Source organism: Myxocyprinus asiaticus, chromosome 16 (assembly GCF_019703515.2).
Source record: "Myxocyprinus asiaticus isolate MX2 ecotype Aquarium Trade chromosome 16, UBuf_Myxa_2, whole genome shotgun sequence".
Taxonomy (NCBI): Eukaryota; Metazoa; Chordata; class Actinopteri; order Cypriniformes; family Catostomidae; genus Myxocyprinus; species Myxocyprinus asiaticus.
In genome coordinates this window covers 19,049,893-19,067,813 of record NC_059359.1, presented here as the reverse complement: position 1 = coordinate 19,067,813, position 17,921 = coordinate 19,049,893, and the positions used below count along the sequence as shown (strand labels likewise).

Here is a 17,921-nt window from a genome sequence, read left to right as displayed (position 1 = left end):
TGAATGCTAGACAATGTTCAAGATAATGCAAAAAGCTCCATTCATTAGTGCAACGTAACTTGGATATACAGAAAATATATACATTCTATTATTATAAAAACAATAGCGCATCGATATCAAAATGACAGTTGTGATGGAATACTGAATTGTGTCAACATATTTATAATGTACAGTCTATTTTATAAACAGCTACTGTCATCATCCACCAAATTTAGCTAACAGCTATTGATAAAGCTAAATGCAGTCAATGTATCATGCAAAGAAAAGTGATTACTTCAAACTACAGTCTTGCATAGCCAGACCTATATCCACACATTGTTTTAGCCCTGTTCCAGCACTGGAGAGTCAAATATAATATATAGTCTCAAAGTTTGTAGTAAAACAATCATTACTGTGTAATTTTAATTATGCTACCTCATCTGTCAGCATGATGCCGGTGAATCACGTTGTCTCTTTGTAGTCATGTATTGTTTTGGTCGATGCTCGCTCGCGTCCCTATGGAGTGTGCGCATGAGCACGAGCAACAGGTAGCTTGCTGCAGTTCACTTAACGGCCACAGGTATCATTAATAATAAGGGTTTCTGAATCTTACATACTGCACCTTTAACCCCAAAATTTAAATGCTGTCATAATTTTGTCCTAAATGAGTTTAGCAGAATGTTTGAACTGCACTCTCCTAATAAAAGTGAATGGAGACCTGTCAAAAGTGCTTTATGCTTCAAAAACGCACCATAAATGTATCATAAAAGTAATCCATGTGACTTTGCATTATATTCCAAGTTTTATGATAAGTATTCTAATTTTGTGTGAGGAAAAGAGTGAAATTTAAGTAATTATTTACTGAAAATCTAGGTTGACAGTCATGGTCACCATTCACATGTATTAGATGCAAAAGAGCAGCTTGGACATTCTGCTATGGGTATTAAACTCTATTTGTTCCACAGAAGAAAGAAGTCATATGGGTTTCGAAAGACAAGAAGGTAAATAAATGACAGAATTTTAAATTCTGGGTGAACTATCCCTTTAAAATAGCTCCTTCACATTCTCCCAATTCCAAGCTTCTGAAGCTTTTAGTATGAGAGAGCTTCGAGATCCTTGTGCAACCTTATTTCATTACTGTTGGAAAAAGCTGGAAAAGGATAAGTATGATTTTACTGTAAAAGTGACCTTACAAACCAGGCATATTACAATGTAATATAATATAATGGTAATGTGTAACTGATAGTGCAAGTTTTTGTTCTAATTAGAAAAGTCTTCTGTTCTTACCATTAGTAAAGCTCTACGGAAGAGCAATGAAGCTGATGGTGAGGTGAAATGAAGGCTTGCAATGTTGGCTCCATTTCTCTCTGCCCCCACAGTGACTTTATGAGATCTTCTCCAAACAGAGCAATGTTCTTCTGAACCCAACCCAGTACTGCTGCCTGATCCTGCAGCCCATAATTCCCTGGCAGAGTAGTGGAACCTGCACAGAGTCAACAGGGAGAGCTATGTAACACCCTGTCTATACCAGGCATGCCACCCTGCAGAGTTTTTTTTTTTTTTTTAATGCAATTAAAATGCTCAGTGAGGACTAAACACATTAAGACATTACAGACATTAAAGCAAAATTTTCTGTAAAGCTGCTTTGAAACAATGCATTGTGAAAAGCACTATACAAATAAAAATGTCTTGAAGTGAACATTCTAAATAACGTGATTTTAAAAATGTATTACTAAATGCTGAAATGAACATTAACCAAGATTTATAAATGCTGTATAAGTATTGTTAATTGTTTGTTCATGTTAACTATTGTCGTTAACTAATGTTAACATATGGAACCTTATTGTAAAGTGTTACCCATTTACTTATATAATTATTGTTGTAATGTTATTGATGCTAAAACTGCATATACAAACATGTGGTTAGAAACAAAAGACTGTTTCAATTAGTTGACCAGAAACATCACAAGCTGGCTTTAATGTAACAGTCAGAAGTAATTCATGGCAGAAACATTCACATGTGTGATATTTGAGAAGTAAAATAATTTTATTTCAGATGGACAGGATGATAAAGTAGCTGGTGTAGCTCTGCAGCATGTCAGCGATAGAACGGGCATTTGTTTACTGTCACGATGCGCCGCACCACTTCCAGTGTAGACAGGTTTATTGATTATAATGGGATCTACTTGCTTTTGATGTGTCTGGTGTAGACAAGGTGTAACTTTAATTGACTTTCCACACATATATTAAAAGGACTAGTTTCCCCAAAAATAAAAATTCTGTCATTAAAGTGTTATTTATAGCTGAATGTTCCGGCTACTCTCTTTCATACGATGAAAGTTGACCATAGCTGACATGCAAGATTTTCATGGCAAGATTTTCAGTGAATCACAACTTAAATTTCAGTCTATTCCCTACACCACAGGCGCCGATCCGAATGGCTGAGCACCCACAGAAATGCACAAGCTATTCCCCATTAATTTTCTGCATAGGCATTTGAATTAACATGTAAGAAATATTTCTCAGCCTTGACCCACTCCAGAAAGCTCTAATATTAATTAATGACAGCAAAACATTTGATTTGAAGCTAATGATTTAAAAATAAATAAATAAATAAATAAATAAAATTGGCAATTGGGAACTTATCTGATTGGTGGATCTCAATTCTGGATCACGGTTCCGACAGGTCGCAATACTTGCAATGCCTCATTAGAATTCATCTTTGCATTTTGTTTAAAATGGACAGGATTGTAAATTAAAATTAAAACTTCTGTTGACACCAACATCTATGTTGATGAATTTAAGATAAGAACATAAGATATCTATGGCGTCAGATGACTTGGAATATCGTGGATAAGTCGAAAGAACTACTTGAAGAAAATGATATTTTATGGTGCTTTATTTCCTTTTTGGAGCTTGACAGCCCCTGATCACCCATCCACTTCCATTGTATGGACATTCTGCTAAACTTCTTTGATTCATGGAAGAAAGGCACAAGGCTTGGATTGATATGAGGGTGTTTAAATAATGACATAATTTTTCTTTTGAGGTGAGCTATCCCTTTAAAATAGATTAGGGACTGAAGATAATTTGTAGTGAAGAAACATGGCTAAAACTGGCTTTGAATTAATCCAAAATTGAAAATTGATTTTAAATGACTGACAAATCACCCAGTCTTTAAGTTCTATACTTTGTAACACCAACCAGCATGTGAAAGTCTGTCCATTACATAAAATAATAATTTTAAAATGTGTAATAAAATCTCCAAAGCTCCACAAGCTGGAAAATGGCATTTTTATGAACAGTTACAGAACCTCAAGGAAGCCAATCAGGCTTCTCCAGAACTTTCGCTCTGTGCTGTTTTTGGCTGGAAAGCAAAAAGCTCATCTTAGGATTTGAATATTTTGGCAGACCACTTAAAAAAACCAATTAGGCTCTAAGGCCCATCTTCAAATGTACTCAACCAGTGGTGGCAAAGGGGAAAATAACCTGAATTTTTCACAACCTATGCAATTCATAATGGAACATTGGACCTTGTGTAACCATATTCCATTCCATTTTTTTGGAATTTAATTTTATGAGAAATATTATGTCATTTGTGCAGTACATAATTTTGTGTAGTGTAGGACATCATAAAACTTTATAGAACTGATTTTTTTTTTTCTTCAAATATTTTTGCTAAATTAGGGCAAAATAATGGCAAAACCATTTGTACCATGGAAGGTCTTGAGGTACTGAATGTATTCAGAGCTCATAATGGCGAGGAATGTGTCATTCAACACACAATGTATACTTCTCTACACAAGAGTTCTCCTTTGTAGCAAATAATAAACCTTAAGATCATGGAAAACACTGACTGTAAAACAACTTTCCACAAGAGATCTCAGAGGTTATTGTAATTACACAGGACAGTTTTACATTTGTAGTAGGAAGAAAAGCCATTTATCTTGCATTGCAAAAGCTTTGCACTGAAGTAGCTGTTGCACATCATGCAGGAAATCTCACCAGGCTTAGTAATGAGAACTGAGTCCAGGAATATCTGAATAAGTTAATGTATGCATACAAGTGAGCATGTGTGTGTGTATCTGTACTGAGGAATCCGAAAGCAGCCACTCTGAAACTGGCTGTGACTACAATTATGTTGCCAACAGCAGCGAGGTAAGAACCATCTAAGAGACCTGATCCAGAGTTATGGAAGAACACAAGAACCGATGCATCCTTTCCCTGTGACAAAATAATAAAAAAATAAAATTGCATTACTAATGTTAATAATTGCATTAACACGACAATCAGCAGGTGTATGAATGCAATATTGACAGGAGTACATGAGACAGCAAGTGTGAGAGAGAAAAATAACTTTATTGTGGGGAATTATAGAAAATATCTGTGTGTTTACATATTTTGGAGCTTTCAGGTATTTCATGAGGTCTTACCATACTACTAGGAACAAATACTTTGAGATACAGACAATCTTCACTAGAGGTGGACTCAGTGGCATCACCAGGCTGAAGACAACTGGATCTGAAACAGTTTTGATCAAATGAATCAGAACTCTTACTGATTAGCCTTAACAAGTTCACTTTTTGAACTCTGTAGTAAGGTGATCAAACAATTTGAGACTGACCTTTTTTAATAACACAAAATGTCTACCCTCACAAGCATTCAGTCAAAAGTCACACAGACAGGCATATACACACTGGGAAAACGTGGCATTCCAGGAACCAGTCCAGTCAGCTGGATGTGGAGGGCTGAAATGCAGCTCTCCAATTGGTGGATGAGCATACGGGACACTTAGGAAGTAGGTCACACGCTTGCTATTTGAACCAGTTATCGATTTCATTTCACTCTCTCCAAGGACTGTTCCATGATCAGGGACAGAAACAGAGGTCAGAGTTGTCTTTAAACTTAAAACACAACAATTGGTCATAGCCTAATTTTATGACATCTTCAGATGAATTCTGACATGCATTTATGCATGTTTTTCTTGTCCTTGAAGGGTAAGAATGTTAATGAAGAGTAATATACATGGTGGGTCAGGAATAGAAACAAAAGAAATGCTCTCTTCAAAAATAACTGTTTCTAAACTCGTAATAAATAATTCCATCTGGACCGTGCTAATTTGGAAAGTCCTGCAATAAGAATCTGTTTAGAGTTAAATGCAGATTTCAGAAGAGATCAGAAACATCCTGCCCTATCCTGAAACGCTCATCTGTCCTGATGTAAACTGATTGAGCCAGCTCTTTGGTGACTAGGAAAGCGCTGGCTGCTGGTTGTAGGAAGGCAGGTATGTGCATCTGGATACATAACACATCTCATGGCTGACTCTCTGTTATCAATAGACACTGCTGAACAGGACTCACTCTCCTTACAGGCTGTAAGAGACAAGAGTTATAAGAACACACATGGATAACCAGTAACCACATACATCGGCATTTACACAACAATACATGTTCCTATCTAAATATATAATGTAGGTTAAATAAAGCTATTGTATTGTAAATTGCAAAAGTTTTGTTTTGTAAATGGCAAAAATTCAGAAGAACTTTATTAATCAGTTATTGTATATTCTAACAATATCAAACAAATGTTTTTATAATAACTGTTTATTGGTTTTCAACAACCAATACAAATTAACACACACCAAAAATCAAATAAAAATAACAACACCAAGCAAGATACAATGACATATTAAATAAAACAAGATATTAACAACAACAAAACATATATTAAAAAAAGGATGAAAAATTAAATTAAATGACAACCTACCAGCCCGCCCAATTACCCCAGACAGTGCACATACTATATAACACATCAGTGTTTGACATGACACAGAATTAATATAATAACTTATAATAACTTTTTTCGGTTTGTAAAATGTCTGATTTGTAAGTAACCTAAGAAATGTTCTTTTGGGATTTCAAATTTATCTTGAAGTTTTTGAAAAGACAAATGCATCACCATCGAATAAAAAGAAAGAGGAACTTAATACCTTTCTTATACCAGTTATGAAATATACTATCTTTCACCTCTGTGGGGGTCATTGATGCAGGTGAGGTTAACCTCCGGAAGTATTTAGAAATGTCGCACCAAACCTTGAATGTACTTACTTGAAGTTGATTATGTTTCATATTCAATATAGTTTTACGCAGGTCTCCAGTTAGAAGACAGAGCAGGGAGTATGGGTGTGTAAACACCGAATCAGCTACATATTTTTATTTTTATTTTGTAACATTATCAAAATAATACAGCTGTTCAGCCGTGACATCAATTTGTAGGCGAACCAGGATGGCTAATTCGCAATAGGTTCCCTCTGGAATTTCCTATGGGGTGTTATAATGGCAGTTTTGGATTTATGATTTTAATAAGGTCTGTGGTAAACATTACTTTAAGATACTTGTTCTTCAAAATAAATTACACACAGTCATACCTCAAACCTGAATTTTCAAGCCACCTGTGCTTTAAAAAAATGTGTGTTGCTAATGAGTTGTTAGATAAGGACTACAAATACCACAAGCAAGTGAGTGAACATGTCTGATGAAACAGAAAACTGTAGTAGCTCTTATCTAGCAACTTGTTAGCAACATACTTTAAAAAAAAACATGGCAGTTTCAAAATTCACTGTATGTAATTTATGTTGTTGAACAAAACATTCAAGTATCTTAATGTAATGTTTACCACAGACCTTATTAAAATCATAAGTCCAAAACTGCCATTATAAAATAGGAAAATCTAGAGGGAACTCAATTTCTCGAACTGCTAAATCTCTCCTGGGTTTTCTGACAACAACCTGGCTCTAAAATTCTATTCTATTCTATTCAAATGCAAACTTTGGAACGGTCACATGTGATTAGCATGTAATATGTGGCCCTTTCACATCAGCTTCCTGTGAAGATAAAAAATCTGTTAGTTCCTTAAAACTGAGGAACGAGATACAGAGATAGAATGAGTCATTACCAGAAAGACACCACTCTCTGACTTTGTCCTGATCATCTGCTATGTCTCTGCTTATGTGGACAATGTCAAAAGCAGCCACAGACGAATCCACCTGGACAGTGGAGGCATCCAGCTCCTTCCAGTTCTTCTCATACAAGCAATATGAGATCAAAAAAGAATTGACCCATGTCATACTGTTTGTGTTCATGAAAATGTATTTATTCTTTTTTATTACTGTGAACACTAATTTTAAAGATTATACACTTATAAACTTTCATGTGATATTCTATATTGGCTTATAAATCCTAGCTATGATTGTCCTTCACTCTTATAGAAGTAATTAACATTGTGCTTAATGAAAACTGTATGTGTAAAACTATGCAAAATCTCTTATGTGGTAATTGAACATGTTTAAGCATGTTTAAAAGTCTCTTACCATTCCTTGAGGGAGAGCGAAGACTGAATTGTGGATACACACTGGGAGTCTTTGTCCATTGGTTTACTACAGAGACAGATGCAAACCTGATTCATTAAAATCCTTAAGAAATGAATCCATGATTGTTGCAAGTCATTCCCCAACAATTCACATAACAGGAATTCTAAAATAATTTAATGAGAAAGTTTGAATCTCTTTGTTTGAAAATGCATAATATGCACACACGCTAACATTGATTTCAGAGTACATGCATAAACCTGGCTTTTCATACTAGCCGAATGGGTAAATTTCAGTCTGCACTTTGGATGGGGAGCAGTCCTGTGTCCTCCAGTTAGTGCTGTCATTCTCACCACAAGTCTGGATACCCAGACTGTTTAAAGTCAGACACAACACATCTGAAACTGTAAGAACACTAAAAGCTTTTATGTACTTCCATTCCTGGGATTATATTTGTTAATTCTGAATAGATCACATGTCTTGAGTGAACCATAAGATATGGTAATAAGTTTATAACAGACTAAGGTAAATACTGCCTCTGTGCCTAAGTTGAGCATTAAGTCTGTCTTGTACCAGTTACACCTGAATCTCTGATATATCCTATGCCACGACAGCACGGGTTTCCGTCACACCGTCTCTCACACTCAAAGAACCTGCTCAAGAGATTCAAACACACAATTTTGCATAAAGGAAACAAATAAACTGAGACAGAGTCCATTTTTTGCTGCCTTTGCCCTCACCCTTCAGTAATGGATTTGCTGGGCACACTGACTCTGCTGCATACAGAGTAGGAAACCATCTTTTTAAATGGAATACGACTGTAGAAGTTCTTCACACTGCCTGTCAGAGACACTGCCCAAGAAAAACATAGCGAGGAACACATTATGACAATGAAAAGAACTGACTTTGTTCCTTAGAGTAAAGCCAAACAGAGCTTGGTTCTCTTGATGTTTAGAACATTTCTTGGTGTGTAGAACATTAAACTACCATTTGAGCAAAAGATGAGGTCTATCAGCTGAGGGAAAAAATGCTGAAATTAGTTTTTCACCTGACTTTTTTGACAGATGGAAACTACCAAGTCATGTTTAATGGGCAAAATCAAACTATGAGAGGCTCTTTGATTCTCTCAAAGGCAAATATGGCAAAGATTCCCTCAAAGGTAAAAAAATAAAAAATAAAAAATTCTTGTAAAGCACTAAGAGAACCCCTTATGGCAGATGCCCATCAAGGCAGCATTATTTTCCACCTTTCAACATCTACAGCAGATGGAACACGTGTTAAGAGTTTATGATCTCCCCGTTTTTGTTGTGGAATACTTTATAGGCCATGAAACTCTCAATTCCCTTTATGAACCCCTATAATGACTAAAATAGCTGCATATTTGTTCCAGGAACATGTACAGTAAAAATACTATCAAACTAAAATATTCATGCTTTGGTATGGTAAACACACCTTTAAATCCAACACATTACAGAATTTTTTTATTCTAAACAGCGTTCAGTCGGATAGTCATTTATTGTTCTTCAGCTATAAATAGAAAAGTTATTTAATTAACATTTTTTAATAAGCATAGAGACACCACCCAAAACACAGACAGAGGCCAGTGTCGAACTAAATCAGACTAAAACTATTACACACTAAAATGTAAATTCCTAAACAGTCCACGACTTTCAAAAGGAAATCAGGGTTGAGCAATAAGCATTAAAATAATAAAGAACTAAAGAGTGGACAGAGTCTTTGCCAGAGGAATGAATGACTTATGTAATTTGAGAGAGACTCCTTCTGTCCACTTAGTTTAGAATAAATCAGTTGTGTTTCCACATGGTTTTAATCCTGGAGCTGTAAAGCAGTTTAGACATCGAGAATAACAACTTTACTGTGTGGCCACTCACTAAACCAGGACTTATGTAAAAGTTATTTCCATTTCTTCTTTTCACCAAATTTAAATGAAAATCTAAAATGCAGACTAACTATAAACATCATGTGTAAATCATTACTAAGTGGAGGCTCTTTGTCATTTGCATTTCTTTCAAGGGGAATTCTCCTTCGATTACCAGACAACTAATTCTTACACAGAGAGGAACATTCCTAATGGGGAATGGTGGAGATGGTAGAGAAAAGAGTAGAGCAGATGGTGAAATTAAGTCAAACTCTGTTGAAAAAACCCCCACAATAACTAAGTCAGAAAGCTCCATGTGCCATATTAAATCTCAAACATAAAGATTACGCTGCTAAAAATCATATTCACACTGGGTATTTTGTCTTATTTTCCAGGAAACTTTCAAAACATTAAAAAAAAAAAAAAAAAAAAAAAAACTTGAGAAGCAGAATGGCATAAAAGTCCTGTTTTCAGATAAATCAAATGAAATTTAGTGGGGTCTAGGCTTATAACAAGAAAAAAGTATTTACCAATGGATTAAGAAAAAGAAAAAATTATATATATTTGTTGTTACCTTATTGGCAAATAGTTTTTTTCTGGTTATAAGCATGAACATTTCTACATTTTGTTAGATTTCCCTGAGAACAAGACAAAACATCTTATGACATTTTGCTTCTCAAGTAAATGTATCTTGTTTTAAGAATGTTTCAATATTTTACTGGAAAATAAGACAAAAATACTCAGTAAGAGTAGTGTATCGACCACATCTGTGCATTAGAGGCTTATCAAACAAAAATAAGTGAGAACTCTACTCTCAGAACCCACTTTTGTTTTTGCACAATTCTAGTACTGGAAAGTCCTGTAGATTTTACACTTAAAGGAATAGTCCACCAAAAATTAAAATTCTCTCATAATTTACTCACCCTCAGGCCATCACAGATATGTATGACTTTCTTTCTTCTGCTGAACACAAACGATGATTTTTTGAAAAACATCACAGCTCTGTAGGTCCATACAAAGCAAGTGAATGGTGGCCAGAACTTTGAAGGTCCAAAAAGCACACGAAGAGGACAAACGTAATCCACTCGACTCCGGTAGTTAAATCATTGTCTTCAGAAGCTATATGATAGGTGTGGGTGAGAAACAGATCAATGTAAGTCCTTTTTTTTTTTTTTTTTTTTACAATAAATTCTCCTCCCTGCGGAGGCGGCGGCGATATGCACAAAGAATGCAAATCGGCAAAAACAAAAGAAGAAAGAAAGTTTAAGTGAAAGTGGAAAGTGGAAGGACTTAAATATTTATATGTTTCTCCCCCACACCTATCATATCACTTCTGAAGATATGGATTTAACCACTGGAGTCTTATGGATTACTTTTATTCTGCCTTTATATGCTTTTTGGACCTTCAAAGTTCTGGCCACCATTCACTTGCATTGTCTGGACCTACAGAACTGAGATATTTTTTCTTAAAATCTTTGTTTGTGTTCAACAGACAGTGTTGGGTAGTAACAGAACACTTGTAACGGGATTACGTATTTAAAATACAAAATATAAGTAACTGTATTCCACTACAGTTACAATTTATATCATTGGTAATTAGAATACAGTTACATTCAAAAAGTATTTTGATTACTGAAGAGATTACTTTGCATTTTATTGTCATTTGTTTCATTTAATATTTAGTCCTTTTAAATGGAAAACATTTATACATATAAATGATGCGATCCAAAGTGCATTAGAACAGCAGTGAAAGACTTTCTTATGATGTGTTACATTCATACAAGCAGACAGAGAAGTAAGTTTGAAGTAAGTTTGGAGCAGAAGAAATAGAAATAAACCTTGTGTAAATTGTCAGCTTTACGTTAAGCTAAAATGCTATTTCTAGCCATTTTACATGCACATGTTACCAGACACAATCTTATTTTTTTATCAAGAAAATTCACGTTGGATCATAATTTCTTTTTTTCTAGTAAGACCTTTGATATTAGGGCAAAAATCGTATTCTTGATAATAATTTTTGTATTGTTTTCCTGTAAAAATATCTAAAAATCCTTAAAACAAGAAAAATTTGATTTATCTAGATTTAGAAACAACACTGCATAAGATATTTAGGTTTTTCAGAGAATGTATTTTTAACATGTGTATTTTGTCTTACTGTACTGGCAGAGTTTTTATAGTCAAAACAAGTGAAAAAGTCTACCAGTGCTGAAGAAGTAATCCAAAGTATTTCGAATACGTTACTGACCTTGAGTAATCTAACGGAATATTTTACAAATTACATTTTACAGCATGTATTCTGTAATCTGTAGTGGAATACATTTCAAAAGTAACCCTCCCAACCCTATCAACAGATGAAAGAAAGTCATACACATTTAGGATGATATGTGAGTGAGTAAATGATGAGGGAATTTACATTTTTGGGTGAACTATCCCTTTAAGGCTGATTAACACTTTTTTGGCAATAGCAGCAAGCAGATGTCAAATGATAGAACCTCACTGCATACAAGTTACACAGAGAGTTTTTGTAAGCATAAACCAGCCTTAAATGAAGGACATTATGAAAACCAAATTTGTTGATTCTCCAGCTCAGTCTGTTCAAAATTGGTGTTGAGTCATGAAAGATGGCATTAGTCTTTACTTCTTCACTTCCATGGACCACAGACATTATGAGCTCACTGCTGTCTGCACGCCACATGGGTGAGGTGAAGTGTTTCCACTTCTGCTCACTGAAATGTCTAGATTACCAAGAGCAAACCAATTCCTGTTACCACTAGTTCAAAAAAATAAAATAAGAGAGTAATTATAAATATGTTTGGCTTCCAAGGCATTGAGACTGAGGAGACAGACTGAAAATAATTGGGATAATGTATCTGACTCAAGTTTGCAGCTGAATAGACCAGTTACAGCTACCTTCACCAGTCCTAAAACAAGTTAAATTACAAGCATGGTATTGGTACATACAACTACAACTAACATTCAAAAAAGAGCTCTGGGAAACAGTCTGCAATGACTTAATAGTGCTTTAAGGTTAAAAAGCTTTATATGTGTTTTTATAAAAGAAAGAGCAAAAAATATAAAAGACATTTCAGTCTCACTGGTATATTAATTGGAAAGCCTTGAAGAACTGTGCAAAAAAGGTATAGAATTAAATGTTTTATTTTATTATGCATCATTAAGCAAGTCATAAAACAGTATTTAGTGTATGGGTAGTTGTACCATTTGCTGAGACAGTAGTTTACCTGCAGTGCGATGTGCTATACTCCATCAACAACTACTTTTAACAACATTTTGCTAATTTACTTTGATACCTATTATGCATGCACTTTTTATGACCATATCCATTGAGAGACTACACAGAATGTGCGTGTTTTTAAAAATCTTTTGGCATACTGCAGAAGCATTTAAACTGAATTAGTGTAGGTCAAAAGACTAAAACATAGGGACAGGTAAGAGTCTGACATCAGATTTCCAGTAGACCACAATGAATCATAAATGTTGCATAAGGTAATGAAAAACCAATCCGTCCCAACACAGAAAAGAGTCTCTTTAAACAGCGAGAATATACTGAGAAACATAAAAATATAATACTGAATACAGTGTTTATGCTACTAATAATTGTTTGCGAAAATCTGAAATGTGATTTTAGAGGGGAATCACTATGGATGATAATGCCTTTGCTCATGCAGGATTATTATTTTTATTATTAAAGATGCATTTCAAAGTACGTCATTAAAATTAACTAAAGGATGAGTTCATTGTATGCTTGTGACATAAATGAATCCTTAAGCACAGGACTGACTCACTTTTTTTCAGGTATGCAGTTTGAGTGCTTTTTGCCAACACTAGACTGCAGGCCTGCCTGAGAGGTTTGTCATATGCTCCACACACTCGTGTGTCATGATACAACACACACACACAAAATGCAGAGGGCCTTCATCATGAATGTCAGACATGTGACACAGTTCTTCTTCCTTACAACCTGAAACACCAGTCATGCATATAGTCACATCAGATGCTAAAGCATTATTGTGCCATCAAGACACTTGGTGATCCAGTAAAGCTGGCTAGGAATATCCCTCTCTGGGTCAACATTTACATTGTCAATCTCCAGAACATCAAAGCCTCTTTGACTGAGTCTAAGGGGACAGTTTAGTAGGGGAAGAAAAGTTTATTTAAATAAATAAATAAATAACACAGAAGTATCAAGAGGCAGTCACAGCATTGATTATGAGGGTACTTTTTAAGCATAAGACAAAAATGCTCTGGTAAATATGAACAGAAATCAAAACAAAAGTTTGTGTTGATACATCTCAGTCATACCAGAAAGAGGAATTCTGGAATGCTCCACTACAGCTGATCCACTGCACGCTGAGGGAATTTTTGGACGTGTGCTCATATCAGACTCTGAGGATATAAATTGTAACTGTTAGGTGCCGTTCCCACAGGATGGATTCTTGTGCTCAAAAGCTAGACACAGCGCAGCAGAATGGAAGAGAATGCAGGGTTCTCTAACCATGTTCTTAAAAAGATGAACTCCTTTCAACACAGACAAACACAAGAATGTGTTGAATGGCCCCTTAGGTTGACTGACATACACTCACATGACTGTAAAATAGATTATAATTCATCACAATTTATTTCTTTGTTTACTGAATTTCAGTAAGGAATTTGTGGAAGGCATTGTATTAGTTTTAGTTTTATTAGATTATGTATCAGGAGACAAATGTATTGCTCTGTTCAACCAATATTAGTTACATATTCATTAACTGATAGATTATATACATATTTACATAATGATTACTACGTGATGTAATGTGATAAGGAAATGCAGTTGTGTTGTTTGAGGACTGACGTGCGTTGACTATGTTTGTACCTTTCCTGAGACAGACACATCAAATCAAAAATCATAATAGATATGGAATATAATTGTGAGCTAAATAATAATAATTAAAAAAAACCATTTTTACACACTCACACACACACATATATACTGTGTATACTGTATATACATTTAAATATATATCTTTTAAAATACCTATTAAATCAGTGACAGAGTAATATCAAATATTACATCAGTGACAGAGTTTTTACATTTTTATCCAGAGGGAAATAAGACCAGAAGTATGCAATTAAGTTAAGCCATCCAAAATACACACAGTTGGTAACCTTTAAACAACAACTAAACACATTTGGTGTGTGGACATACTGATGGTGAAGTTCTGTTCTCCAAAGTTGAAAGTGAAATGTTTCTACTGTTTGTTGTACTGGACGCCAGCCCCACACATCCGATTGGATGAGGATATGCCGCTCATGTCCCAGTGTTTCTCACTACACTGCAGCACTGAAGGAGAGCTCAGAAGCCCACACATTATAGAACCTGCAACACAGGACACAAACGCTCAATAAAACAACATAACACAGAGATGTACTTCCTTACTTTCATAACACTATACCCGAATTACAGCTTTTCTAATAATTATTAAACTGTGAAATTATTATGGAAACTCAGAGAATGGTATACAAGAGTTACAGTTGCAGAAAATGTATGTGGACACTGAATTTCTGCCAACTGTAATCAGGTCTTCAGCTATGTTTCTGTTCAGTAATATTCTTGGGGTGTCTCACAGTTCTGCCAGAGCATCTCAATAAAATTGTGTTTGTCTATTGTTGTGACTTATTTGGAGATTACATTCAATTTCAAAACCAATTTATGCAAAAATCCAGTTAAATCCAGGGGTTCACATATTTCTTTCTGCAACCGTATGTCAGGTGCCACTAATTTGACATCATTGGTTTTGTTTTTCAGTGTTTTTGAGAGTGTCTGGGTGTTATAACAATGGAAAGGAGCTATATCTGCATGTAATGCATGAGAGTGATTCTGACCTCCATTGAGGACATACTGTTTAAGGATGAATCCATCACAGCAGTTTTCACTGCCGCAGGAGTTCACAGAAGCGATCGACATTAGCCAAAGTGGTTCCACGTGCATCAAACACAAGTGTTCGTTACACTCCAGAACTGGCCTTACAGAAACTCAGCATCTCGAAACCCTTCTGGCTTGCTGTGCTAAATACATGACCTTTTGGGAAGAGAGAAAATGAGAAAAAGAAAGAGAGAGAAAAAGAGGAACAGATACTCTTTACATCTTGGCCAAGAAACACAAGTACAACTGAATGATTTTGGGTCGCCAGAAATAACTAGAAACTGGGATCTTCAGACAAGTTCAAACTCCCATCATTTTTGAGAGAAGTCCCAAACTATCAAGTCATTTAAATAACATGGGAAAATATTTCTCTCTTAACAGAACAAGTCTAAGATATATTTTTAAAGGCAATCTAGCTGAATGTCCACAGATACAAAGACCATTTATTTTAAAATCATCACTCACTAACCACAATATAATCTTTAGGATTACAGTTAATTTAGTTTATGTTATTAAAAATATATAACACAAGTAACTGCTGTACTGAATATCATGAGGCCACAGGAAATCACTAAACATGCTGATATTCAGTACAGCTTTTATACAACATTTCTATAAACAACAAATTAATGTTGAATAAGTTATATTTTAGACTCAGTTTGGTCAGTTATTTTGTCTGTTTTGCTCGACAAATGAAAATAATTTAAAACTTAGCCCAAGCAGGACCATTCGTTGAGTGACGCAGAGCGACGCACAAGCTGAAATCCCACATGGAACCCATTAAGAACATATGGAAGGTGCGAAAACAAACAAGCCGAGTCATTCAAACAGACAACCATCCAAATGCTGTTCTACTAAATATCAGCTCTCTCGGAATGCCGCTTGTCCAGTCAGACATGAGGACTGTAATGTTGTCGAATACATGTTAATTATATACTTTAGGCTTTTATTGTCATTTAATCTTAGTCCTGCTCTAAATTCTGCTTAGTTTGCTCTAATTCGCCACAGTTCTTTGATCTATTTAGGCTGTCTGAATTGCTTGTCTCTTCATAACTCAGACCCAGACTGACTTGATGTTCAGTGGAGGCTCTGTGGGGGTCATGCCATCTGTTGCAGGGCTCCCTGTTCTTCTATTTTATTCTGTATTCTATTTGCAAAAGGAATGTTTGGGAGTCTAAATGTATATTTCCTGTTGACACTAAAGCTGAAGATATAAATAACCATCTTAAGACACGTTTTTGTGAAACATCTTATGTGCCTAAGACTTTTGCACAGTACTGTTGCTGAATATCTTACCTTTCTTTCTCAGTCCTATCAGACTGGGGCCATCTCCTCCTTTTATTTTCAGAACACAGTTGAGAGTCTGGAATGCCTCAGCACCGTTATTTCCCAGAAACCATTTGCTCTGCAATGTCAAGCAAACTGTATACATTTTTTTTTTTTTTTTGCAATCGCAAAAATTGCAAAATTGCAGTGGTCGGTGAAGTGTCTTTTGCTGTCAGGCTGGTTGGCAGGCTTTAATTGGCAATTGTTTATTTTAGTTTGTTGTCTATCAAGTCCATCCTAAGAGACTGAGGAGATGAAAGCAGTGATCGGTGAAGTGTCTGTTGCTCTCTGGCAGGTAGTTATCACACTGATTTAACATACTGATAAAAATGTACCTGATAAGGATATATTAAATAGAGGTCAACCAATATATATCAGTTTTACTGATTGGTCGGTGCAGATAGTTGCTTTTTGGAACTATCGGTTATCAGAAAAATCTCAGCACCGATAGTTACTGATAATTTTTACCCTCCATGTTCCTCTGTGACAAACCACTTTATTTGGTGAATATTTATAGGTATATTTACATATAGAGGATTGTAATCGAGTCACTGTCATCATCACTGTTTATGGACTAAATCATGATTATTAATATGAAATATATATATATTTTTAAACATATGAGTGTAACAGAGTTCAATGGAAAGGAGGCGGCGAGAACCGGCCTAACAATATAAATAATATTTTAATAATAAACTTAAGCAAAAAGACAAACGTACACAGGTGTCGGGCAGCTGCCCGTAACACTCTCTCTCTGTCGCACTGCCGCCTCCGGTCACCTTTATCCCTCTCAGGCTTGATCAGCCTAATTAGGGGCCGGGTGTGCGGAATCACAGCCCGGCCCCGCCCTCTGCCCTGCCTCAATGAGGCATAGACATTGTTGAATGTTTATTCAAATTTTAAGTTCATGGTGATTTTGGCTGACAGTTTTGATAGAGAAAATGAATAAAAAATACCAGACAATTGAAAAGCAAACTCTGTTGATCTACTACTGATGAAAGACAATCAACCGTTAATGAATTACTGCTTATGCTGTATTTATTAGCCCATATGAAAATGTTTACTTTATTGTATTTTTTATCATAATACACTGCAAGGCAAGGCAATTTTATTTATACAGCACATTTCATACACAATGGCAATTCAAAGTGCTTTACATAAAAATGCTAAAGAAAATATAGGATACATAAATTATTTTAAAATCAATTAAGAACAAGAAATATAAAAAGTAAATATAGCTGCAAGCAGTGTTGACGGGCCCAAGCACCATGGGTCCATTTCCACTCGGTGACTTTCAGAAAACAATGCATGATGGAGACAGCAACAACTCAACATTAATGTAAACTTTGACCCTAATCATACAATGTGTAATAGATATATGCCACCATTCCAGTTTGACTACAACTTCATTTAATTTAATCAGTTGCCATGACAACACTATTAAAGCTA

General features: G+C 35.3%; 1 pseudogene; it reads right to left on the bottom strand.

The window, feature by feature from the left end:
* LOC127454559 (thyroglobulin-like) overlaps positions 1-17,921 on the bottom strand; it is a 75,037-nt pseudogene that overhangs the window by 22,864 nt on the left and 34,252 nt on the right.